We start from the raw sequence: 27,319 nt of genomic DNA on the forward strand, positions 1-27,319 counted from the left end.
TGCAAATCCGCGGCATTTGAGAGTACACATGCTAGAACAGCATTTGTTTTTCTTATCTGACGGGGGATGCAGCGGGATGCAGCGGCTTGGGCATTGCCTTTGGTACAGAAGGATGATCCCATGTTAAATTATTGATGCTTGGTTAGGTCAGAATTTGGAAGGGTATTTGATCAGCGGCATGTGTCATTAGCACAGGACAAGGAATTATTAGCATTACGCCAAGGCTCGAAGGATTGATATCGCATATGACACATTTCAGTAGACACATAATTGAGTCGGATTGGCCAGAACAGAAGCAGACTGTGGTATTCTAGGGATGAGCTCAAGGATGCTACAGCACAGGTAGATACAAAGCCAACGTCTTGCTTCATACTCATCAATTTGGCACTCAGGTTAGATCATCAGATTGCTGAAAGAAAGGGCAAAAGGGGAAAGCCTGACACATTACCATTTGTACATTTAGACCGAAGCTGGGACACAGGGGCACGACAGGCAGAGGGGTAGCCCATGCAGTTTGGGAGTGTTAGGGGGCTGTTATCTCATGAAGAGAAGGAGAAGCAGAGGCAAACTCATTCATGCCTGTATTGTAGCAAGCCTAGACATTATATTAGGAATTGTCCTAATACTCCAACTCAAGGGATGGGAGAAGACAAACACAAAACAGAATTGGGAAAAGCTGTGGCTTGTCCCAAGAGGGGATAAGGGAGTTGAGCCCAATCAAGAAGAAATTCCCTAGTATGACCAGTACGCATGGTGTCTTTACCAGGGCATGAGGAGGAGATTGAGTTTGATTTAATTGCAGCACCCCAATTTGGGTTAATATTGGCCATGGTGTGGCTGGTAAAACACAACCCCACAATTGATTGGGTGGAGCAGACATTAGTTTTTAAATCTGAATGTTGTCAAACAAATTAACATGACAAGATCGGCCCAGCCATATTTTTGGTGGATATCAAGAGTATGCAGAGGTTTTTGACAAAGGGAAAGCTGAAGCTTTACCTCCACATCGCTCATATGACTGTGTCATTGATTTGGAGCCTGGGGCTAAGCTTCCGTGTAGTAGGATCTATGTGCTTACCGAGGCAGAGAATGTACATTTGAGAGAGTATTTGGATGAAATGCTGGAGAGAGGGTTTATTCTGAGTTCTCATTCTCCGGCATCTTTTCCCTTGTTCTTTGTACCAAAGAAAGAGGGTACCTTAAGGACCTGTATTGATTACAGATCCTCGAATAAGGTCACTATTAAGAATCACTTCCCACTACCTCTAATCTCGGTTCTTTTGGACCAGGTCAAAACTGCTGTGATTTACACTAAACTAGACTTGAGGGGAGCATATCATTTGATACGAGTGAAAGAGGGAGATGAGTAGAAGACGGCATTTAGGACTAAGATCGGATGGTTTGAGTATTTGGTGATGCTGTTCGGATTATGTAATGCTCCTGCAGCATTTCAACATTTTATGCAGGAGGTGTTAAGGGACTGTATTAATGTATTTGTCATCGTTTACCTTGATGACATTTTGATTTTCGCTGAGTCCCCAGAACAACATGTTAATCACGTACGGGCCGTGCTCAAGAGATTGCACGAATATCAATTATATGCAAAATTGGAGAAATATGTGTTCCATACTGACAGAGTGGTATTCTTGGGTTTCATACAGACTCCAGGAGGCGTAGTTATGGACAAGAAAAAGGTACAGGCAGTAACTGATTGGCCATCACCACAGTGTGTGAAGGATGTGCAAGCATTCTTGGGGTTTGGAAATTTTTACAGAAGGTTTATTAGCAACTTTTCACAAACCGTGACATCTAACACACAGTTGCAAAGAAAAATATGCAGTTTGCATGGGGAAGGAGGCTGAGGCAGTGTTTCAGGAACTAAAAGAAGCTTTCACTAAAGCACCGGTATTATGATACCCTGTATTAGAGAGTCCTTTCCAGGAAGAGACAGGTGCGTCTAACTAAGCAGTGGGGGCCGTTCTGTCACAATGGGATCAGGAGGGAGTTCTGCATTCAGTGGTATTTTTTTTCCAGGAAGCTCACAAGGTGCGAGCGAGCAAAACTATTCGATAATGGACAAAGAATTGTTAGCTATTAAAGCAGTGTTCCAAGAGTGGAGGCATTCTTTGATGCGGGCTCGTCATCAGGTTGTGGTGGCAACAGAGCACAGGAAATTACAATACCTAAGGCCAACTAGAACATTGAGTCATAGACAACTGTGGTGGTCACAGTACTTCAGTGAAGTTTACTTTGTGGTGACTTATCAACCCTGTCACAAGAATGAGAAAGCAGATGCCTTGACTAGGAGGCAACATCAAGAGGTAGCACCACTAGAAAACAAGGCGATAATACCCCTGGAAAAGATTATTGGGGCAGTAACTAAAGGTATTCTGGGACAACTACTGAACAGTTTGGTGGGAAAGGATTTACAGGGTTGGGGGGCAGGTCATCCATCACAAACTGTGCGCAACAGATTGGCATACGACGCGCAGCGGTTATACCTGCCAATGCAAGAGTTGCAAGAAAAGGCATTACATTGGTGTCTTAACACACCATTGGCAGCTCATTCAGGAGAACGAAAGGCCCAAGGTATGCTAAATAAATATTTCTGGTGGCCAGGCATGACGCAATCAGTGCATAACTACTTGCAATCATGTGAGGTGTGCATGGGAAGTAAGGCTTATCATTCGAGGAAGATGGAGCTGTTGCTGCCCTTACCAACTCCTGAGGGTCCTTGGACGCATGTGTCCATGGATTTTGTGACTGATTTACCGAAAGATCAACAGTATGACAGGATCATGGTTTTTGTAGATTATTTCTCTAAGCAAGCATATTTTGTCCCATGTAGAGGAGTGCCTACCTCTGGTCGGTTGGCAGAACTATTCTTGCAACACATTGTTCGATTGCATGGTTTGCCTAAGACAATTGTTTCAGACCGAGGGTCACAGTTTACCTCACGGTTTTGGTGTGCCTTTTGTAGGATGTTGAAAATCAACTGTGCTCTCTCAACAAGCTATCACCCCCAGACGGACGAACAAACAGAAAGAGTCAATCAGACTATGGAGCAATATATATGTTGTCTGTTGGCTGATGGTGTGACCTCCTGGGTGAAGGCATTGTGGTTAGCAGAATTTACCTACAATAACACAGAGCATGTTTCTTTACGAATTTCACCTAATGAGTGCCTGTATGGAATGACTCGAAACATGCTATCAAAAACATTACCTGAGATGGAAACGGTGCCGGCGGTACATGAGGCAAAAGGCCCGGAAAAAAGTTGGAGAGAGCCAAGGAGGTATATAAAAGGCAGGAGGATAAGAAATGAAGAAAGGCTCCTCATTATGAAATAGGAGACAAGGTGTGGTTGTCAACTCAGCATTTTGCCATTAGTGGGACCACAACAATGTATGCCTAGATTTATTGGTCCATATGTAATTGACAAATGTGTGTCTCAAACAACCATAAAAATAAAATTAACTAGACATTTGAAGATCCATCCAGTGTTACACGTATCTTTGCTTAAACCCACAGCTTCGGGCATACAAATGCAGTGGCCACCGGTCATGATGCAGGAAGGGCAGGAAGAATTTGAAGTGCTGTGCATACTGGATGCAAGAAGACGGCAAAGTCACCTATGGTATTTGGTACAATGGATGGGGTATGGGCCGGAAGATTGCTCATGGGAGCTAACCAAGTGGTGGTAATGGTAATTGCTAGGTATTGTATGATGATCATTTTATGTATGTAACACTGAAAACAAATGTAAGAAGTGGGGTATCAATTGTCAACAGGGGCCAGAGGACAATGTTAGGAAGTCAGAGCCACTGTAAATACTTTAAAATATTCTTTCTGGGGAACAGCAGAGTTGAGCCAGGCTTCTTGGCACTTCCGAGTGCATCAAATCAGGTTCAATGTTGATTGAGTTGGTGCAATGGGATTCAGCAACTTAGAGCAATCCAAGAAGTGGCAACAGCACTTGTCTTGAAGAAGCTAGGGATGGGCAGGAGATGTTCAGGTCGGCATAGCTCAAAAGTACTATGAGCATTTCAAAATGGCACCGAGAGCCAAAGGCAGCTTCATTTATACTTGGGTGCTGAAAGACCCTGTCCAGAGTCTCTGAGGAAAAGTGAGTCCATGTTCTGCCCTTGCCAGCCAAGGAAGTTGCCAGAGATATTTACAGTGTTTGCCACTTCAGCAGGCAGAGTCCTGGATAGCAGTGTCTAAGGATCAGGCAGACGATTTTTGACAGCAGGTCACTTGAAATGTTCCTCTGGGTGAATGGAGGTCCAGAGGTTCTCCTTGGAAAGGATTATATTCAACCCAATGGCTGAGTACGTTAGACAGACTGCACCAATAAGGTTACAGCAACATCCTTCTTCGGTGTCCAGTCAAAGTTTCGAAATACAATAGATTCGAAACAAAAGGATCAACAAAAAATAATTTGAATGCATTTTTTTATGTACATTTTTTTTTTGGTTCCTATAGTAAAATTGGTGGTTTCCCCCCAAAAAATGGGGGTTTGCGGGGACCCCCCCAAAAAAACAAAAAAAAAATCATGCATTCAAAAAAAATAATTCCGATCCTTTTGTGTCAAAACCTTTGTATTTCAACACTATGACTGTCGAAACTATCACTATGAACCCCTTCTTCTTCTGGAATCCAAAGATGATTTCATTAAGGGGTGTAACACAACCATACGCCCATACGCTCATTGGTCACAGTGGATTGGATCATTTGATGTCTTCTAAAAAGCTCCACTCCTTGCTACTTTAACAACTCTTTGAAGCTGATGTCAGCACCCAGAGTGCTTTCTCTGCAGAAAGTGGAGGGAGGGAACAGGAGATGAGACTGGCCCAAGAAATTCCAAGATGGTTTGACCACCCTCCTGGCTGTGCATTCCCTCATGGTCTACTCTAACTCCTCCCTCTCCCTGGTTGCTTTACAGCAATGAGAGTCCAACTTGTATTCCAAAAAAGCCCAATGCAAAATTTAGAAAATATGGTTGTTTCTAGACCTGCCAAAAAGAAATCCTTTGGAAGTTTTCCAGTAGTCATAAATGCTCCCTCCCATTTGTCTAAGAATTAGTGACAAGGCACGCACTCTGTTGCCAGTCAAGTTTTCCTGCATTAGCTTCTCCTCCAAACGCACGTTTTCATGACTCCATCAATCTTCAGGGAGGCTGTGTTTCTTTACTTTTTCAGACAAACTGTGTTGAAGCAGGTAAACATGACTGGACACCAGAGTGTGCACCTCATCCTCTCTTTTTTTCCCTCCCATTTGTCGACTACTGCCATGTGTGTAGCAGATGTGGCAACCAAAAACTTGGTTCATTTTTTAAGTTCTCCCCCTAGTGTGGCTAAAGATTAATTTAACTTGACCAAACAGTTTGTTAGTCCACACCATACACTGCCTCACTAATAATGCTGGATGATTAATAAGGTGAGATGTGTCAATAGACAGTTGCATGATGTGGAAGGACTCCCATAGTGCCTATTGCACATTTAAAAGGAAACCTACGTGAGAAAGTGTTACTCAGTTTCTGCATATGCACATTTCCAGTGTACTCAGTGTGTGGCCTAACCACTGTTGGGATGTCAATTACTCCTGCCCAGTAGTATGTGTACACGTGGTGTCTTACATAAGTGAGAATGTTGAATTATAAGCTCAATGAACGGTATACCCATCTGGGTACAAACCCGAAAACACAAGATACTAAAGCACAGAGCATAGATTTGACTTTCATTATAGAATTTAAAAAAAGGTTTGACGCTGTGTTTGTTCAGTTTGAAAATCACACAAAATGCAGGTTTTGATTCCTTTTATTGGACTAAATGAAGACAGTATGGAGAGATGGAACAAAGCATTATCTTTCCCACTGACTTCTTCATTAGATGGTGCAGAGTGAAATAGCTAGTAAAGAAAAAGTCACAGCACATCACATTCTTAAAACATAGAATAACATGGATAAAATAACAGTATGCATGGATTGTGGGTCTAGTATTGCTATCTTGTCTGAAATACCATAACAACTATTGGTAGAAAGTAACACAACAGTTTGAAAACAGAACACACTTCAAGCTGGAAGTGTAATTAAACAACATGATGTTCACATGTAACACATTTAAGTTAAGCCCAAGTAGTTTTAAAGTGAGCCCATTTAATGTCTTAAAATCACTGAAGTCATTTTAAAAGGCTCATTGAAATGAAAGGTTTAAAAACATAACTTGAAAACGGGTCAGTATTGCATTTTCCTCACAGAGATTCTAAAAATGTGCTTTGCAGCCTGAATGTAATGGACATGAAATTGTAGTAATTTCAATGTAGTTGCTTAGGTTTTCTAGTTGTTATGCAACGCAGCACTACAAAATATGCTGTCAAGGTTTACATGGTGCAGTTTACCTCAGTAAGATTACCTCAGATTACCTCAGTATGCTCCATGCTTCACAATGGTTTCTCTCTTGCATACGGTAGGTCAAATGCAAATACGTTACCCATTTTTGAACAGTACAATGTCAGCTGTGATCTCAATATATCTCTACAGGTCTAAGCTTATTCGGGTTCCACATATTTCAAGTTAGATGCCCAGGAATTCCACTGTCATTGTCCTATGCACTCACGCATTAGGGTTACTGAGCAGTATTGTCCAACAACTGATGGTGCTGGATGATTGCCTGCTGACTTTGTTGATGTGATTGCAACACTGGACTTGGGCCCAAATTTGGCCACAGTGTTTCATAAAACCTTATGTTCAGACCACTGTCTTTTAGGTTAAGCATCTTCACTTAAATGAGCTCCAATTTCCGCTGCAACGTCCTTCTGTGTGTGGTATTCATGAGGTCACCTTTGAAAACATCACTGATAGACCTGGTTCGAGATGGTACATCTATGTAGATTTGGCCTTTCACACAGCTCCTTGCAGTCTCAAATACATATTTTACTTGTGTGAATTTCTTGCATTGGATGAGGTATACAACATTGGATTATTTGCAATTGTGTGCCCCTTATGTCTGTTTTGTTCCATTCTGTGGTGTTCTTATGGCAGATTCGGTTCAGATGTGCTAGCAAGCTTAGCATCTTCTGGCGTTGCATGGGTTGCAGGTCTTCTTTGTTCTCGAACTAGCAGAGATGTACTCATGGTAAGAGACTGTGCTAGGTTTCACAGTTGCTTGTATGCAATTAGGAGAGGTTCTTTGAAGATGTCTCCCGGCTCCTCGTGCCTGTGGAATATTGGTTGTAGGTCCTTAACAATATTATTCAGTTGTATTAGGCTGGATGCTAGGTGACAACCAAAGGTATTTGTTGTGTATCTGCTGTATGGGCTGTTTCTGTTTTGTAGCAGGTAGTTGCTGGGTATGTTCAATGCACAATCAAATTCCCTGTGAATTTGCCTAACTGAGTGACCATTTTGCAAGAAGGATGTGTTGAGTGTGGCAAGTTGGCTGTCCCTTGTCTTCCAATTGGAGCATATGCATTGGTATTGGATAGCCTGGCTGTGGATAATAGACAGATTTGATTGGCTTGGGTGGAAACTTTCCATGTGCAAGTATTTGTTCCTGAAGATGGATTACTTGCATACATCAATGTCTAGATGGGCATTGCTTCCAACAGGAGATGTATGCTTGTCTTGGGAATATTCTATCGTGATCTTGATGCATCAGTGGCAGGCAGTTAAGAATATGTTATCACCTTAAGGCAGGTATATTAGTGGTTTGAATAATTGTTGGTGTAAGAACTCTTCTTTGAGGTCAGCCATGAAAGGTTTAGCATAAAAGGTGACATGTTTGTGCCCATGACATTGCCAGCCTGATGTACAATGTGTGCTCCATTGAAGCACACATTGTTGTGTGCAAGTATGAATTTCATGAGATCTGTGATAGCTGTGGTTGAGATGTCTATATGGGTTTTATCCTTCTCAGGATTTCTGGTATGTTGCACATCCAACTGCAGGTGGAATAAAGTGCAGTGGCATCAAAAGTAGCCATGGGTGAATTTGGTGGTAGCTAGTTTATTTCAGAGAATGTTTGTTGTGTCCTGATCAAAGCTTTTTGTATCCATCACTTTGGACTCTATATATTCAGATATGGCCACGGTAAGTGTATTTGCTCAAAGAAACACCAGTGGGTCAACACTTCAAAAAGGATGGACAGACAGTGCACAATCTATCTGTGATGGTTTCCAAAGGTGGCCTCTTAAATACCACACACACAGAAGGACCTGAGAGTTCAACTATGTGAAGATGCTTAACCTAAAAGACAGTGGTCTGAACATAGATATAGATTTTATGACACACTTTGGCTAACGTTGCACTATGTCCATCTTTGAACCCAGGCCTAGCAATGCAATCAAATCAACAAAATCAGAAGACAACCCTCCAGTACCAACTCACACCAACAGCTATTGGACATTACTGTTCAGAAACCCTAATAGGTGAGGGTACTGGACATTGACAATGGATATGGCTGGCATCTAAGTTCAAACTGATGGCACCCACTTGAGCTTAGACACATTGAGGTAACAGTGGACACTGCACTGTTAAATAATGGGTAACATATTTTCCATTTGCCATACTGTATGCGAGCTAGGAAACCATTATGAAGCTTGAGGCATACTCAGGTTACATTGGAGACTGCACCAGTTAAATCTCAAGAGCATATGTAGTAGTGTCACATTGTATACCAGCCAGGAATTCCTAGCAGCTGCATTGACATCACTACAATTTTTTTTAAACATTTTTTTGTATTACTTGTATATAATCAACTTGTGATTTTTACAAGGACGAATTGAACATTGAGGTTTTGTGACGGTGAAGGTTCTTGTGTTTAGCATCCTGCCATACTTTGATTTCCATGCAAATTTATTTTTCCAAGGGCGATAGTGAGAAGTTTTGCTGTTGTGTTGGTCCATTTAGGATTCTCCCCAGACAATAGTCTGTTCCACCAGACATCCTCTTCCAGAACGGACGAGGGCATCACAAGAGGCGAGAGGTAGGCAATTCTTTCCTGATTTAGTGCTTTACAGTGCAGTAATAGATGCCTCAGATTTTCAGGTTCTTCTGGTGTCGCAAATAATCTGCATTCTTTAGACGTGGATTGCAGTCTGATACAGAGGATTTCCCGTGTGGGCAGTAAGTTCAGGCGTGCTCTAAAAAAGATCTTCATGAGGCTTTTGTCTGGGAATTTGGCACAGTGTAACAGTGGAATTTTCAGATTGTTGAAAACTGGTGGCAGATGTGCGGTCAGTTTTTTCGCCTGGGCTTTATCGATCCTACTGATCCAATCCATGAGTTCCATTTTGTATTTTATTCTATGAGGATTCCCTACCAGGTCTTCTTCGGTGCAGGCTATTTCTTCTAGTTTTGCTTTTTGCTTCAGGGACCATTTTTTTAGGATGTTGGTATGGCCAGTTGTAAGTTCTGCAGCAATAAATTTGTATATCGGGAGTGTGTCTGGGAGAAGTATTCTTCTGAAAATTTGCATAGAATTCTGTTTGACTGTTGATAGTAGAGACAATAGCCCTAGGTCACGCCTAATGTTTGCAATTGCAGCTGAATTTTGGAGGCCCAAGACTGATCACCACAGTAGTCCTTCCAATTTTGCCCATATTGAATTTGGCACCGTCAGGGTTGCACCCATTCTGTAGGTTAAGGCTGGGACAACTTTGCCTTTGTAGAATTGAATTACAGGAACCAGCGAGAATTTTCCATATTGCTTGTCAATGGCTCTCATCTGTGCCACTAGATTCCTGGCTTTGCCGCACAGGACGGCTTCCATGGTCGATTCCTGTGCTGAGCTATCGATCGTTGTGCCCAGGTATTTGTAGTGAGTAACTACTTCTATCTTGGTGTTTTCCAGGAACAGCCCCTGTTGCGTCTATTGTGTGGGCGTTTTTTTGTCAGAATCGTGACTTTTGTTTTGAGTTTGTTGATTTCCAAGTTCTTTGCACTTATATACTGCACCAGATTTGTCAATTGACGCTGCAAGCCAATCTCCGTCTGATCTAACAGAATTAGATCATCAGCATACAATAGGCGAGACATATTGGTGTTTCCTATTTTTGGCTGAAATGTGCGGACTGAGAATTCTGTATCTTTAATGTCACCCAGGAAGCTGATAAAGAGGGCCGGGGCTAAAGGACAGCCCTGTTTGACCCCACGCTCTGCAGGAATCTCCTCTGACAGCGCTCCTTGGATGTTGAGTCGGACCCGAAGTTTGGTAGCCTTGTGCAATGCCATAATTGGATCCAATATTTCACTTGGGCACTTCCATTTGTGTAGTTTAGACCAGAGCAGGCTCCTGTCCACTCTATCAAAAGCCTGTGAAAGATCTCTGAAGGCCAAAAACACCGGCGCAAGCCCTGCTTGACTTTTGCTTTGATTAAAATTAACAACAGAATGTTTACAGATGTTCCGCCATTTTTTAAAAAGCCCATCTGGAGTGGATCATTTGCTGGTGATACCTTCACCCATGATTGAAAGTGTTTAAGCAGTAACGTTGCGAAAATGTTGCCAATGATATCCAACAGGGCTATTGGCCTGTAGTTCTTTGGCTCTTCCCTGTTGCCATGTTTAAACAGAGAAACTATTATTGAATGGGTCCATGAGGTCGGAATTGCTCTGAGTGATTCACAGTGTTGGAATAAAATGCTTATGAATCTTGACCAGGCCTCTGGGTGTTGCTTGAGATCAATGTTGCTGAGGCCATCAAGGCCAGGAGCTCTTGAGGATTTTAGATGTTTGATGACATCAATGATATCATCTTCGTCTGATAGATCTTTGTGCCGGCGTTTGGGGTGAGTCCAAAGTTGGAGCGAACAGCCCTTTGAAATAGTTGATCAATTTTTCCCCCGTAACTGAGTTTGCTAGTTCCTTTTCCTGAGACTTGGCTGTGTTCTTAATGAGTGCCCAGAAGTCGCTGGATTTCTTGGTGCTTAGTGTTCTTAGCATCTTCTCCATGTCATTTTGGTACATTAAGCATCTGCGGCTGTGTAGCCATGATTTATAGCTGTTTACTTCGGTTATGCAATCTTGCCTAGCCGAATCAGAGTTCTCAGTTTTTACTCTTCTTTTTGCTTTCCTCAAGGTTTTTCTTCTTTCCAATAGTGCTCGGTTGAACTCATGATTGTGCTTTCTGCCTGGTCCCTTGTTTTTCTTAGGGTCTGTCCTAAATTTTAGTAGGAACGGAAGGTAGTCTGGGAGTTCTGATTCCTTTGGTTTGCTTGCCACAGTTTTTCCATATTTGCCAGTAATTGCCTTGATGTTCGCAGCGGTTAGGCGAAGTCTAGTTCGTTGGTTATTTGCTTCTAACGATGGAAGAAACAATTTGCCCTCAGAATGCATTGACAACCAAGTTATTGCGAGTAGATTATGGTCACTTTCTTCTGTCCAAATGATTTTGAATGATTCAATCAGGGATAGTAGGCTGTTGGAGGCAAAGATATAGTCAAGTGTTGCCCTGGAGTTTTCGCGGTCCCACGTTGGGATGATGTTTTCCCAAGGTTTCAACCATGGCAGGTTGTGAAGGTTTTGTGAGTTAATCGCGGCCATCCACGCGATACCTCTATCTTCCGACGACAGTTTCTGTTTGTTTTTACTCTGGCTGGCATTTTCCAGATCGCATTTGGCATTTAAATCCCCACATATGATTATGTAACTTGTGTTTGTGTAAATTCTGATGTTGTCGTTTGCATCTGTTACCTGGTTGCAGAAGTTTGTGATTGAGGTTTGCTGGGGATTCCAACACAGGTTTACGATCGCCAGTTGAGCTGTGCAAGATTTTTTGGTCCTTGGGTCCTGAAAAGTCCATGTTGCAAGGACTGCAAGCATTCCGTAAGTCTCTATCAGTTTTTTTGAAATCTTAATACCAGACCCGATCCACACTGTGAGCAGAAGGCCTGAGGATGGACGCCCAAATAAGCCCCTTTTGGCCGCTGAAAGTTCAATATCAGACCCGTCTAGAGTAGGTCTCTCTGTCAGCCAGGTTTCCTGGAGGCATATGATGTTGAAACCCACCAAGACCTGGTTGTTTCTGTTGGTAAGGTGTTAGTGTCCACGGGTGTTCCATGAGGCCATTGATAAGGTGTGGATCACAAGCGCGTCTTGGGCTGATGTAGTTGTGACCCGGTCTGTTGGCTATCTGCTGGACTTCCCTTTGACGGCTGTCTTTAGCTATTGCCATGGACCTGTCGGGTATCTGGATTCTTCCTGTTCGAGAAGCATTTCTCTAGAATGGATTTTGCATCCTTCAGTCTTTCTTGACGGTGTAGGATCTGAGCATGTAGTCTGCTTTGCCTGCTCTTTGTATAGCAGATCTTGAAGAGTCTTTCCCATCAAAATCGTTGTTGATAGGTGAGGGATGCCTCTCTGGGTAATCTCTATAAGATCTAAGGTGTTGTCGTTCACTAGTTGAGTTCTTTCTGCTGTTTGTTTTGTTGTATAGGTCTTGAGTTTTTGAAATGTGATGTGGTTTATAGGACCTGACCTCCTCCTTGTTCCTTTTCTTGGGTTCAGATATGGGGATTTCGAGTTCTGTTAGCAAGAGTCCGACTCGTCCAAGGTCGCTGTATGCTTCCGCCGGGATTGTTTGTAAAGCCAGAGCTTTTATGTGCAGAAATGCCTTAGCCCTTTGTTCTCTATGATACGGCTCAATCAGACGAAAGTCTCCCGTAGTTAGTGATCTCAGCGATTTCATATTGCTCAGGATTTTCAGCACAGTTTTCCTGTTCAGAATCATGTAGCCGGATTTGCTTGATGCTTGTTCAAGTTTGAAGATTCTTGTGCCCTTGGATGTTTTTTCCGTATCACTTTGGTGGGAGACCCACTGTTTGTTAGTTGAGTTTTCCTCTACGTGAGATTGCTGCCGCTTTTTAGATGGTGTTTCATTGCGGATACGTGAGCAGCTAGAATGTAGTTTTCGAGCTTCCGCTATTGATGGCTTTTGGTCATGCATTTTACCTGGTTCGTTGTTGGCGAAACCTTTGGTTCTGGTTGGTTGTTGCTGTCGTCATCTGTGGGTGTCTTCGGACTGCTCTGCATCTTGTTGCTAATAGGGGATTCATCTGCATGTAGATGTTGTGTTAGGTCCATGAGGCTACTTGATGCTTGGAATTCAGCCGGCGACCGTGGTGAGTTACTTAGGTCAATGAACACTTGGGTTTCTACGGGATCCCCTGATTGCGATGATTTTGTTTGTTGGTTTTTGCTCATTACAGAATTCTCTTTGCTGTCCTGTTTTCTGAGCCCTACTGATTTAGGTTTCACAGAAAATACTTGCTTCGTGCTTGCCAATTGAAAAACTGGATTTCGTTTTCTTGCGGGACCAGTTCCTTTGATCATTTCCATGGGACTGGGAGGCACTGTTATGGCATCGCTTGACTCTCTGCTGGTGCGTTTGATAAAAAGTGGGGCCATGTTTCCTTGGATAATTAGTTCGCTGGTCTTGGATGCCTTTTCTGTAGTCGATATTTTGGCCTGCCTAGCTGGCGTGGCATGGGTCTTTTGTTCTAGCCGGGACAACTTCTCTTCCTACCACCCCCCCCCCCCATTCCTTTTGACCACTTCCCAGCACAACACGCAGAGCTCAGATAGTACTAGTTTGCCTATTATGTACACAGCCAGCAGCAGCAAGTCAGCATATAAGGTTGTCTGCCATCCCACACGTCTATCATAAATTTCCATGCATTAGCCTACAGAACCAATTGCAAATTGCATAGATGCTTTGCCCTTTTCTCCTGAAATTGTGTGCTATAAAATGCACTATTTCAACACATTATTTTATAAACAATTCTTGGGTAAATGCCCCACTCGGTTCCTAAAGCCCCTAATTGTTTCAGAATCGTTAATTCAGGCCAATTTATGGAAAATATGTAGGCCTCTTTCTGTGAAAATACACACAGTCTACACAGCATTTCAAATACGAGTTTGGCGGCAACCCTTAAATGCGGCAGTAACGCTATTACTGCGGCATTTAAGGGTCCTGCAAATCCAGGTTTGGCTGCATTTACCCCCAGCTCTCAGCTGGGGAAAAAATGCGCTTGGAGAAATTCCCATTTTCGGGCGCAATTAGCACTGCGCTATTAGCATGTGCTAATTGCGCCGAAAAGAAATGATGAGTCATATATAGACTGCAGTAAAAGAAATTACATGATGGCACCTCTATCGCTATTATTTCTTTTTTCTATTTTCTCTCTTCCTGATACACATAAAGAAAACATAATTGTATTGGACAGTAGCAAATTGTCGATGGTTTGCATTAAGTTGAAATCCTGACAAATTTGTTGAGTGGCAGAGTCGCCAAAGCAATATATTATCTGGTTCTCTCTGAAAACCTTTCCAGGTCCCTAAACGTGTGAGAGGATTTTAGAAACTACAGAAGTAGATGTTTATGTGTACCTTTCACAACAAACGTTTCCTCTGACGCCTCGATGCCCTTCTTCTCCCATCACTTCAGTTTTCGGTGATTGCCCTGGGCTATCTCAGCCGCAGTGCAGTGAAAAGGCGGGCGCAGAACTTTCAAAGCCAGGGCGCTTCCACTGCCTGACTGGAATGGCGCATGAACACATTTCCCTGTTGCATGTTCCTCCGTGCATGGCGAATCGGAATTACAGGGCCCCAGGCTACTGCCTGAGAAGTAAATCCAGGTGACAGTTCTGATAAGGTTAAATAGAATCCGACTATAATTAGAAACGCATGTTTACTGAAGTTGCTGGAAACTTCAAAGACTCGTCTTCCCGTAGGGTGACTGACTACTCAGATCATGGTTCTGCACCTTAACCATTGTCTGTCTGCCAGCCTGTTATGCAATCGAGGAAAATGTTCCCTTCATTTAATAAAAACAGGCTGTGCCGCACAAAGGTAAGATCTTAGTCTAGTATGACCATTCCTTTACAGCTCGTCATTGTTAGTTCCTTCCTTCCTTCCTTCCTTCCTTCCTTCCTTCCTTCCTTCCTTCCTTCCTTCCTTCCTTCCTTCCTTCCTTCCTTCCTTCCTTCCTTCCTTCCTTCCTTCCTTCCTTCCTTCCTTCCTTCCTTCCTTCCTTCCTTCCTTCCTTCCTTCCTCCGTTCCCCATTCCCTTCCTTCCTTCCTCCATCCCTTTTTTTTCTTTCTTTCTTTCTTTCTTTCTTTCTTTCTTTCTTTCTTTCTTTCTTTCTTTCTTTCTTTCTTTCTTTCTTTCTTTCTTTCTTTCTTTCTTTCTTTCTTGCTCACGTCCAGTGCTTGCGTGTACCATCATTTCTATTTGGAAAATCAATTTCTGTTAATTTCTGCTTCGGTGCAAAAAAAAAGTACAGGATAGTCTGTCATGCTCCAAACCAAGAGAAAACATACAGTAAAACGTCTGTCACCATTCAAAGCTGAAGAAATGCGGGGTTAAGCTGCAACCACCCTTTCCTGGAAACTAATGACACCCAGACCACTGTGACACACATTCCCATAGATCCTCCTGCTCCTGGAAGTTTACCATCTATATTCCATGCCTGCCCACTGCAGCTGTCCTGCACTAATGTGTCGCCTGGCATGTACTGACTCCGCCTGCCACTACAACTCCATGGTCCTGCAGTGCACCTGGGTCCAAGTAGCAGCAACAGCAGCCTCTCCATCATAGATGCTGTGATCTGGTCGATCGTGGACCTCCTCACGCTCATACGCGCGCGCCGTCCTCTCGCTCATGCACACCAGAAAGGAGAGTCGGAACACGGAGCTGGGGTGCAACACGTCTTTATTCCTAAAGACCCTGCATCAGACTAACCCCTGGGCGGTAACCCCGCCCCTCCACATACGCGGGTCGCAGCCCGCAGATGAAACATAAACAGAGGACTGTCGTCCATAGATAAGGAAGTGAGGACATCACATCCCCCCGTTACTAAACCTTAAGTCCAACTTACCTCATTTCCTCAATGAGGCGGTGGGGCTTTTTCCTCGTCCTTGTTGGTCGACCTTCTATTCTTGTCGAAAGGTCTGTCCATGTCTCAGGATTCACTTCTCCTTCGGAGTCTTCTCTATCTCCTTCATATGGAGCATCCCATGGAGTGAGCTCATCACTCAGGTTTGTGTCACCTAAGGCTGGGGCTCTCGACACCCTTCTGAAGTGGGATGAGTTCCTTGTTATGGTCCTGCGGTCTCCTTTCGCGGTGATGAGTGATCCTTTCTTGCGGATGATGAGGAGAGGCTCCTCGCTGAATGGGGCTACGTTTTTCCGAGGCTGGGGCTGGCGGACTATCACCATGTCTCCTGGCGCCAAATCATTTGTCTTGGCTTGCCTTTTTGTATCCGCGGCCCTTTTCATGGCTTCCTTCATGCGTGCATCCTTCACCCTCATTTCTGCGTCCCTTGCATAGTGGTCTTCCTTAATGGCAACATGTGGTATTCTTGTTCTTATTGTTCGCCCGAACATCACTTCTGAAGGTGTTTTCCCCGTGGTGCTGTGTGGCGTATTTCTGTAGTCTCGCATGAGTTGGTATAACAGTTTCTCGACAGGCTCTCCCGTGATGCGAGCAATTTGTGTGGTGCGTTTGATGTTGCTCATGAACCGCTCGACGGTCCCATTGGCTTGTGGCCATAGAGGTGTTACTTTTCTGTGTCTGAAGCCCATGTATTCGGCAAATCTTTGGAAGTCCTGTCCTGTGAATGGAGGTCCATTGTCAGATTTAACTACCTTGGGTACTCCGTACGTTGCGAACATCCGATCTAGGACTGGTATGGTGTGGTGTGCAGATGTTGATGGGACTATCTGTAGATCGGGGTATCTTGAATACTCATCTACTGCCACCAGAATGTATTCTCCTCCTTCCATGGGCCCAAAGTGATCAATGGCTATCTCTTCCCATGCCCCTTCGGGTAGTGCGGTCATGTTTAGAGGTTCTGGGGAGGTGTGTGGCTTCACGAGTGCACAGGTGGGGCAGTCTTGTAGCAGTTCTTCTACTGCGGTATCTAGCTGTGGGAACCATAGCTTCTGCCTCAGCATCCTTTTGGTGGACACAATACCTCGGTGTCCTTCATGGGCGAGTTCGAGTACCTTCTGGCGCAGACTGCGCGGTATCACTAGCTTTGTTCCTTTTAGCAGCATCCCTTCGTCTGATTTTGCCAGTTCTTCTTTCACAGCTAGGAAACAGGTGAGATCCCGCTTGACATCTTCGTTCATGGTTTCTCGCATTTGTTTGGCATGCTTCCATCGCCCTGTCTCTAGGCATCGGAGGATGGTTTGTATCCCTTGATCAGTGTTTGATTCACTAATGATGTGATCCATGTCCAGTCCTTGCGGTGTGTTGCTGTGAATGACATATCTTATGTACTGGTCAGCTATAGATGGTTCTGGTCCACACGCGTCCTTCGGGTGTCTCGAGAGGAAGTCGGCAGGGTTCTGCTCTTTTCCGGGTCTATGAGTGATGGAGAATTGATAGTCCTGTAGCCGGAGGGCCCATCGAGCTATGCATGGTGGCATTTTTGCTTGAGGGTTGCCATAAATGAAGATGAGGGCTTGGTGGTCCGTTACAACTACGAAAGGTTTTCCATATAGGAACAAATGGAAATGTTCACAGGCCCACACTACGGCCAGACCTTCTTTCTCCGCCTTGGAGTAGGCTTGCTCGGTCTTGGAGAGGCTTCGACTGGCATAGGATATGATATGTTTTTTGTTTTCTTCTCTGTCGTCGAGTTGTGTCAGGATGGCGCCTAGGCCTACTGGACTGGCGTCGACAATGAGCTCTGTCGTTCTTTTGGGGTCGAAGTACGCCATATTCTGGGCGTCGGATATGCGATCTTTAATCGCTTGGAATGCTTCTTGGCACTGTGGGGACCATGTGAACTCTGTGTTGAGTTTGGTGAGTGCTCGGAGGGGTTCACTGATGGATGCGAAATCTCGTATATATCTGGTGCAGTAACTCGCAAGGCCCAAAAAGGACCTGAGGTCTGATGTGGTGGCGGGTGGCGGGGCTTCTCGGAGTGCGCTCACTTTCTCCGGGTCGGGTGTCATTCCCTTTTCAGAGAATATGTGACCGAAGAAGCGGAGTGTTTTCTTGCGAAATTCACATTTGTCTTTGTTTAGTGTGAGTCGTGCCTCTTCCAGGGCCATGCACACTCTCATTAGTGTATCATCGTGTTGCTCTTGAGTTTGACCGAACACTAGGATGTCGTCGCTGTAGTTCAGGCAGTTGGGTACATGTTTGATGATATTGTGAATTTCTGCTTGAAAGATTTCAGCAGCGGACGACACACCGAAACTTAGCCGCTTGTAGCGGAAGAGTCCTAGGTGGGTGGCGAAAGTTGTTATATATCGGGAGCTTTTGCAGAGTTCCAGCTGATGGTACCCTTTGTTAAGGTCCAGTTTAGAGAACAGGGTTGCCCCGTTTAGCAGCTGTACCATATCTGTTATCCTAGGGGCTTAATGGCGTTCCCTTAGTATGGCCTCATTTGGCCTTCTCATGTCCACACATATTCGGATGTCTTGGGAGTCCTTTTTGGGTACGGGTACAATTGGGGAGACCCATGGTGTGGGTCCTTCTGCCGGCTCAATGATGTCTGCATCCAGTAATTTTGTTAGTTCCTTTTCCACTTGTTTTTGAATGTTTATGGGTATTCCTCGATAGTGTTGGGCTATGGGTGGGACCTTGGCGTCAATGTGGAGTTCTATTTGCCTGTCCTTCAGCTTCTCGAGGCCTTTGAATAGTGATGGGAACACCTGTTCTATGCTTGCTGTGGGGTCTAGGTATTTGTGTACCATAAGACGGTACAATATGTGTATTAGTCCCATTTCTATTGCTGCCTGATAGCTCAGTATGCATCCGCTCTCAGTCGCTGCCTCTAGGACGTGCATGGGTATCTTCTTTTCATGTTCTTTGTATCGGCACAAAGCCATGAAGAAACCTTTACATGCGAGCGGGGTCTTTGATCCATATGGAAAAATGAGTGTTCGAGCTGGTTGCAGGTAGGGGGCATTTGGTATGCTCTCGTAGACTTTCTCACTGATCATGTTTACGGTTGCCCCCGTGTCAGTTAGAAATTCTGCTGCCGTTTGATTCACTTGTATTCTGAGGATTGGGCTATGCTCTTTTGCTGTGCTGTTTCCTAGAGCATATAGGTATCCTTTCCTTCTTGGTGCTTCCGGGTGTCTTTCCGATTTGGATGTTTTCTCGTCCGACGAAGCACTGGATGCGCTGTCAGACTGTGATTGTTCGATGAGGCACCGTACGTATCTTCGTGGTCTTCTCCTTGTCCTGGGAAGTGGTGTCCTGTTCTCCCTCCATTCTCTCTTATCATGCCTTCTTTCCGTCTGGTCGTCGTGATGTTTGTGGCGCCCTTGTTCATGGGTCTGGTGTGACCCTCGATGGTTGCGGTAGGGTGTTATTTGATTTTGTTCTGGTTCTGGCATGGGCTTGTGGCTCCTTCCAGCCCCTCTCATCTTGCTGCGGAAGATCAGACATACGGCTTTGTAGTGGTCTTCACCACCGCACGCGGAGCAGTTTTGTCCTATTGCAGGGCACATTCCTTCGTGGGGGTATTCGTGTCCGCACCGGTAGCAGAACGGATCACTGTTTCTTGCAGTCCCTTCCAGTTTGTTGAGGCTTTCGTGTTTTCCATGTGTAATCTTTATGTCATCCAAACCTTCCACTTGTGCGGCTAGGGCCGCATCCGAGCGAGCCAGTCAAAGGATTTCGTCAAGGCTGCGCGGTTGTTGCAGGAGTCGTCTGCGGAAGTCGGCACTTTCACATCCCACTATGATTTGTGACCTGAGGGCCTCCTCATTTGAGTAATTATTGAAATCACAGTGTTTCATTTTTGCTCGTAGTCTCATGACGAATGCGTCTATGGTTTCACCCTTTTGTTGTTTGGTGGTATGGAATATGTGCCGTTCATAGTCCACATTGGTGTGAGGTGTGAAATATTCCGTGAGCGTTGTTTTAAGCTTGATATATGTGTCTATGCTGTCCTCGGGAATTTCGTCGAGAATGTCTCGGACATTTGGTCCTACAGCATGATTTAGAAGATTGAGTTTTTGGTCATCTTCTAGCGCGCCTGCCGCTTTCAGGCATACTTCAAAGTCCCTCAACCACCTCTTCCACCTTGATCCAAGGGTGCCAGTGTCAGTGAGGTCGAAATTTGCTGGTACCTGTGTTAGGAGGCTGTCTGTCATTTTCTTATGGCCTGTGCTGCTTGGTGTCACTGGGATGGTTAGTGAGTCTTCCTCTGAATTACTCATGAAAGTGTTTCTGTGGTTATTTGGCTGAGCCGGGTGTGATTGTCACTCTGCAGCTGGGGGGGGCGCTGTAGTTCAGACTCTTGGTAGAAAGTCTTGGCGCGGTGGTGCCTTGTTGCCAGCAGGGGGCGCTGTGATTTCTATCCCTAGCACGGTGGCACTTTGTTGCCACCAGGGGGCGCTGCAAATGGGGCCTTAGCTGCTGATGTCGACAGGTGCGTGGTGTGATTTAATTTGTGACGGAGGGGAGAGGGCTCGCTCTTACCCCTTTGTGTTGGATTGTTGGAGCGGGAGGTTTTCACCTCCTCCGCTCGTACGCGTTGCCGTTGGCGGGAGGACACTCCTCCACCGCCCGGTGATGTATCCGCGGGGAGCTGCCAACTGCTCCACCCGCGCGGGGAGTCTCTGCTCCACCCGCCGATTTCTTCGTGTGCTGGGCCGGGCCTCCGCAGGCGTTGCCGTCGGCGGGAGGATTTGTCCTCCACCGCCCGGAAGAGTGTTTGCGCGGGGAGCTGACAGCTGCTCCACCCGCGCGAAACACTCGCGCTGGAGATTGGAAAATGGGGAGCCTTCGCGCTCCACCCACCGATATGGGCCCACGTGCGATCGAGGTCCAGGCTCCCAGTGGTGACAGGGGACGCACCACGAGCAGCGGACCGACGATTGCGGGCACGGCGGGAACTTTGTTTCCCTCGTCGCCAGTGTGATGTGGTCGATCGTGGACCTCCTCACGCTCATACGCGCGCGCCGTCCTCTCGCTCATGCACACCAGAAAGGAGAGTCGGAACACGGAGCTGGGGTGCAACATGTCTTTATTCCTAAAGACCCTGCATCAGACTAACCCCTGGGCGGGAACCCCGCCCCTCAACATACGCGGGTCGCAGCCCGCAGATCAAACATAAACAGAGGACTGTCGTCCATAGATAAGGAAGTGAGGACATCACAGATGCGGCACGTGAGGTGAGCGCAACTGGGCTCCCTGTGTCTTGTCGAGAGCCGCAGCTTTATTACATCATGGCCGCCGACGCCACCACCATAGCACTATAGTATGAGCACTGCTCTCCCAACGTCCCGCCTTTACTTTCGGCCAATTGCCCACTATTTATTGCCTCACACAGGGAGCCGGCAGGCAAAGCCGGCCCCCTTTGAAGGCACCCTTAAAAGGCTGGTGTCCCCTGTCTAGGACTGTCCGGGAATGACTGGCACCCGCCCCCCCTCCACTATGCATTATCAACTGTGCCCCGTTACCGAATCCCATACCCCATATGATCATACTTTGCTCTCACTATGAGAAAGAACCCTGGATTTCAGAAGTCCTGGCAGCCACCCAAGACGTGCTACGAGCTAAGGTCTACCCTACCGCGCAAGGGATGCTGGTGCACCTTTGCAGCAATGCTAAGCAGAATTTAGTCACCAGGCTCCACTGCCTGCCCCTACTGGCTGCTCTACCAGAGCCATTAACGCTTATTATCTCAGCTCCCCACAACTCCAGCCTGATTGCCCTACAAACAAAAAGACACTGCGTCTTCCACTCTCAATCTTCACCACACTAACCCGCTACCACCTACCCCGTATCGACCGCAGGCACTCCCACATCTCCCACACCTAGCCCCAGCCAACCCCTTACACCGATATTCCACCTTCCATGTCACCAGACCACACTCTCCTGCACCCTGGAAATGCACGTCTCCTCTCCCCATCCACCGCCCATGCCACCTCCAAACCACCCCGAAACCCTTCCTGTCCTCATCCAAGCACCACCACCACGCATGTCCAGCATCTCTTCCAACAGCCATATGCCCAAGCTTCCGTCAACCAAGCTACTGTTCCCTACATCCGCACATGCCTATCTGTCACCTTAGACAGTAGCCTCTCAACCAAGTCGCCCATGACTAAGTCGGTTTGGCCTACATCCAAATCTTGCTCAACAGGCTCCACAGCCAGTAACCACTTGAGTAAGTTACCTTGCTCTACATCCGCAATATGCATATCTTGCACATTTCGCACTTTAGACACTAGCATATCACCCACTTTGCTTAGCATTTCACAGGACTGCCAAACCAGAGGCCACCACACTCTGAAGCACATTGTACTCCCCATGCAGCATTGGAGAATGACTGGCCTCTCTTAGCTATGCAAGGGAATCGCCAGATTACACAAACTCCAAGCCAGAACGGCACACCTGCCAATACCGATACTTGATCTCTCTCTCTCCCTGCATTAGGTGATTCCAGACGTGTGAGACTAAGCTCCTGCACCGACCACCATACCACTCACCAGTGAAGTCCACCACACCCATGTCCTCACTGTCCCTCAGTCGGCAGTTAAACATGTGATAGTGCTTAACTGTGCCTTGCTAAACATACAGGGTTATAGGTCAAAGTATCAAATCAAAAGGATCGAAATGCAATAGGGTCGAATCCATAGGACTGAAAACAAAAGGGTCGAATTTTTTTATTCTTTAATTTTTTTATTTTTTTGGGGGTCCCCCCCAAACACCTGTTTTTGGTGTAAAAATCACATTTTTTTCCTAAACGAAAACCAAAAAAAAAAATACATTTAAAAAAACATTCAACCCTTTTGTTTTAGGTCCTATTGACTCAACCCTATCGCATTTGATCCTTTTGCATTCGAACATTTGACCGGACACCCTCACTGGGAGCACGTGCTATTGAAGTCCATGATATCATACTCAAGAGCGACTTCATGGAATCATGGCTCCACAGTGCCTCAGGCCCGTTGCTCTCCCTAGCCGTACCCCCCAACAGCACTATCCTTTGAGCAAATAATGTAAACACCCCAGGAGATGGTATTGCTCTCATCGCTAAAACATCCCTACAGATCAAACCTATCCCCATTCTGCCCATTCCAGGGTATGAAATACTGCTTCTCAAACTCACTACCGACCCCCAGTCCACCTTCAACTTGCTCCTCCTGTACCATCAGCCATCTTCCATTAGCCAACTGGACCTAGATATCCCCATTCATTAAACCTATGACCAAATTCGTTATTCTGGGTGACTAATCTCGGCTTCAATGGCCCGGCAGACCCCAGAGCTGCTGTACTCGCTCAAGCACTAGGAGACATTAACTTCTCCAAGTTGATCTCCTTTGCTACCCAAGCCAAAGGACTCACCTTGGATTGGATCCTCTCTTCCAATGACACCATCAATATCTCATCGGTCAGTACAGTACCTTAGTCCCACCACTCCCTCATTGAGTTTGAATTCTACCTCTCCAAACTGCTACCACATCCACACCACCATCGAGGCCAGTTCTGGTACAGTAATAGCTATAAGCTTTGGCATGAGATACTCAAGCCCACTCTCCTGACCATGCTCACCACACACACTGTGCCTACTAACAAAGGTTCCCAAATTCTAGCCAATTATTACCATCAGAGCCTCCTCCATACTATGGATCATCATGCTCCAATTAAAGCTAAACCACCTAAATTCCCCAAACCTATCAATATTTGGTTCTCAGAGGAACTGGTCACCCTATGCAGGAATAAAAGAGCCCTTGAACATCTCTACAGTAAAGATCCCACCCCACATAACCATGAAACACTCTCCAAAGCAACAAAACCTTACAAGAAAGCATTTGCCAAACATAAAGCAAACTCCTACGATACCAGACTCTGTGCAGCTGGATCTAACATCAAAGAGTTCTTCTCCATCCTGAGAGAGCTAGAAAACCCAATCTCCATGACAGCCCTGACCCGGGCCAACAAGGCATGGTGCTCCACCATCCAAGCCACCCTCTCAAACAAAATTGACCAACTACGTGCTAAGATATTGACTAAAAAAGCACTACTTGCTGCCCAATCCCCCTCACTCATTGAACCGAGGTGTCCACCAGTGGACAACCCTCCCTGGTCTCCGCCTTTCAATTTAGCCAAAGTCACACAAGAGAAGGTGCTAGAAACCATCCTATTTTTGAAACCCTCCATCTGCAAGGGCAATAACTGCCCAGCACACATAGGGCTTCATTAGATGTTTTGGTAGTCGACAAATAAGGGTGCCGCTAGCAACATACTAGTGCCCTTTCTGGACCTCCAAAATAGGAGTCTGCCAGTAGGGTCACCAAACTCCCGGCAGTAAGGCTTGTTACGGAAGTATCGGCACGGTTACTAACGGTGCTTCAGGTTTCCTATTCCCTATCGAAATAACCGTTCCGCCGCTACCTATGATATCCTGGTGACACTGGGATGTCAGTCGGCGGAAACGGTGTTACAGGGTCGGCGGTAGCTCACCACCTACTGCAGGGTTTTACTGCTGACCCCATAATTAGTTTGGCACAGGAAATATAGCTCAGTGGCAACGCACTCATCTTGGAAGCAAGACGCCGCAGAGCAATACAGGATTGAATCCCGGGTCCATGCTTAGAAACCTCTGTGGTATTAAGTGCTTTATAAATAACTTATGATAATAATAATAACAATAATAATGAGGCCCATAGTCAAGCTCTGTGCATCCACCCTGACTCCCATTATCACCAATGTCATAAATGCATCCGTCCCGTCAGTATAAAATGAGTTTGGGTCACCCCACTCTTCAAGAAACCCTCACTCAATCTGACCCTCCCTGCCAACTATCACCCCATCACCACAGTACCTTTCCTGCTCAAAATTCTAGACCATCTGGCCAACTCCCAAGTACAATTGCTCCTAGAACAGCACCACCTGCTAGGAGCTTGAGAATCTGGCTTCCACCAAAACCACAGCACTGAACCAGCCCTACTTGACTTAAAACTCCAAATGGACAACATCCATGACTCAGGTAATCTAGCTATACATCTCCTTCTAGATCTCTCTGCAGCGTTCAAACTCATAGACCATGACACCCTCTGCCAGCACCTCAGTTTGCACTTCCACATTTCTCCTGAGGCCACAACCTGGATGAAATCCTTCCTCAGTGACCTCACCTCAAGGGTGTTCATTGGAGATGTGGCCACTGATCCCATTGTGTTGCTCCTCGGTGCTCTCCAAGGATCTTGCCTCTCACCTATCCTCTACAACACCTAGACCAAGCTTCTATTTGACCTCCTGGACTCCCTCAGGATGATCTAAACCAATTTCACAGATTACACCCAAATCCTCATCCCCATCACAGATAACCACATTTGTGACTCTGTTACCATAAACAGAATCTGCAGTATCATCTAAAATTGGATGGCCTCCGACAAACTTTGTCTCAAAGACGACAAAACAGAGCTGCTCATTGCAGGCTCACCATACCAGCTCAAGAACCTTGACACAGCCTTTTCCACTTTCTGCATTGATAGCTCTAACATAACGGTCATAAAGCATGTCAAAACCATGGGTGTACACCTAGAAGCAGAGCTGTCCATGACCAAACATATCAATGCACTAGCGTCAGCCACAACCAACACCTCCAGGCTCATCTCCCTGAGCAGACAATTTCTCTCCCAGAGCAATTGCTTTATGGTCGCTATAGCTTTCATCAGCAAACTTTGCTACTGCAATGTACTGCTCATGGGTACATCAGCATCTAACCTGGCCAAACTCCAACTACTACAGAGCAAAGCCCTGAGTGCTGCCGTGGGCCTAAGCAGATCAGACCACTTCTCAGCAACCAGGCGAGCGGTAGACTGGCTACCCATTAAAGCCTGCACCAGCTTCAAAACATTAACTATTGCACAAAGCTGCATCAACAAAGAGGCCCCCCTCCACCTCAATAACCACATTGCCTTACAACAACATGTGCGCTCAATAAGATTTGCCACCAGTGCCTCACTAATCATTCCTTGTTACAAAAAAAAGAGAGCAGGAGGTGTCAGCTTCTGTGTCACAACATCCACCCTTTGGAACTCTCTGCCGCCGCACATTAGAGATGAGCATTCCTACACAACCTTAAAAAAAACTTGTAAAAACCTGGTTGTATAACAAATATGACTAATGTCCTTGTGACGTATCTTCTGCTACCTACTTATTGTACCGAACACTGTGATACCCCAGGCTCTGGGCATTACATAAAAGTAATACATGAACAAAAATAAAAAAAATAGTGATGGAAAGAATCGAAAAGGAGCATGCGCAACTTCGCCAAGCGGTGGAAGGCCATCTGTGCCAATGCCCATACAGTGGCTTCCACTCGCACAGATTGGTGGTAATCAGGAAGTGCTGGCAAGACATGACAAGGTGTATCCCCAGCCTAATCACTAACTATTTAAAGGAATGCCGAGATGCAAGAGGCGATTCTCCAGCCCCAATACTGGATCTACAAGGAAAAATAAAGACTATTATCGATCTGGCATCAAAGTGCTTTTGGCATGGAGACAGATTGTAGTTAACAGAGACCAATCAACACCTAAAATCCTACATATGTCTAACTGTATGTAGGCATGGTTAGATGTGTCTTTGACTAATGCATTCAAGCATCCCATACTATACAGGGAATCTTAGAGTTGGCCTGCGGGGGGAACAGTATTATGCTGCAGATGGAGAATTTTAATTCCTGGAGATTGTATCCTTTTTCCCTATAGCATCCTTAGTCCATAGCAATGCATAAGCAATTACGGCCAGCACGGGGATCGTGACGACTACGATTGCTGATCTCCACCATGTGTGCATGCATGGATGGCAGAGATCCATACAGCTTCAATTCATTTACATGGGAAATACATTGGAACTTGGGGTTTGCACCATTTCCTTCAAAATGCACTGGTGCAGACAGTGAAAGACAAGAAGTTGGGAGAAAATTGCCCAATCTGAAGACGTGTTAGTGGTCGTGGTATTGCTTGCAAATTCTCTGGGGTCTAAAGAATGCATCCATCATGTGCATGTATGAAATGGGGCTAAGGGCTAAAGAAGGTTTATGAGAAATACTGGCCATTTCTACAATAGGCAAATAATTAAGAGGACAAATAACCGACCCATCCTCAATAAATACATGTCCTGAAGTTCTCATGTTTTATCACTGGTAGGGCCATACATGCAAAACCATTGTAGGCTAAAGTTTTTTACATTCGTGATTAGGTCTCCAGTGCTGAAATGGGATGGTAACAGATTCTGAGGTCACCAGGCTAGTGTTTCTGGTGCCTCTCACTGCAAGGTGTTGTGATCTCGGATTGATGTCCCCGATGAATGCATGCACACAAAGGTCAAACCGAAG

Source organism: Ambystoma mexicanum, chromosome 7q (assembly GCF_040938575.1).
Source record: "Ambystoma mexicanum isolate Mex_15411 chromosome 7q, UKY_AmexF1_1, whole genome shotgun sequence".
Lineage (NCBI taxonomy): Eukaryota > Metazoa > Chordata > Amphibia > Caudata > Ambystomatidae > Ambystoma > Ambystoma mexicanum.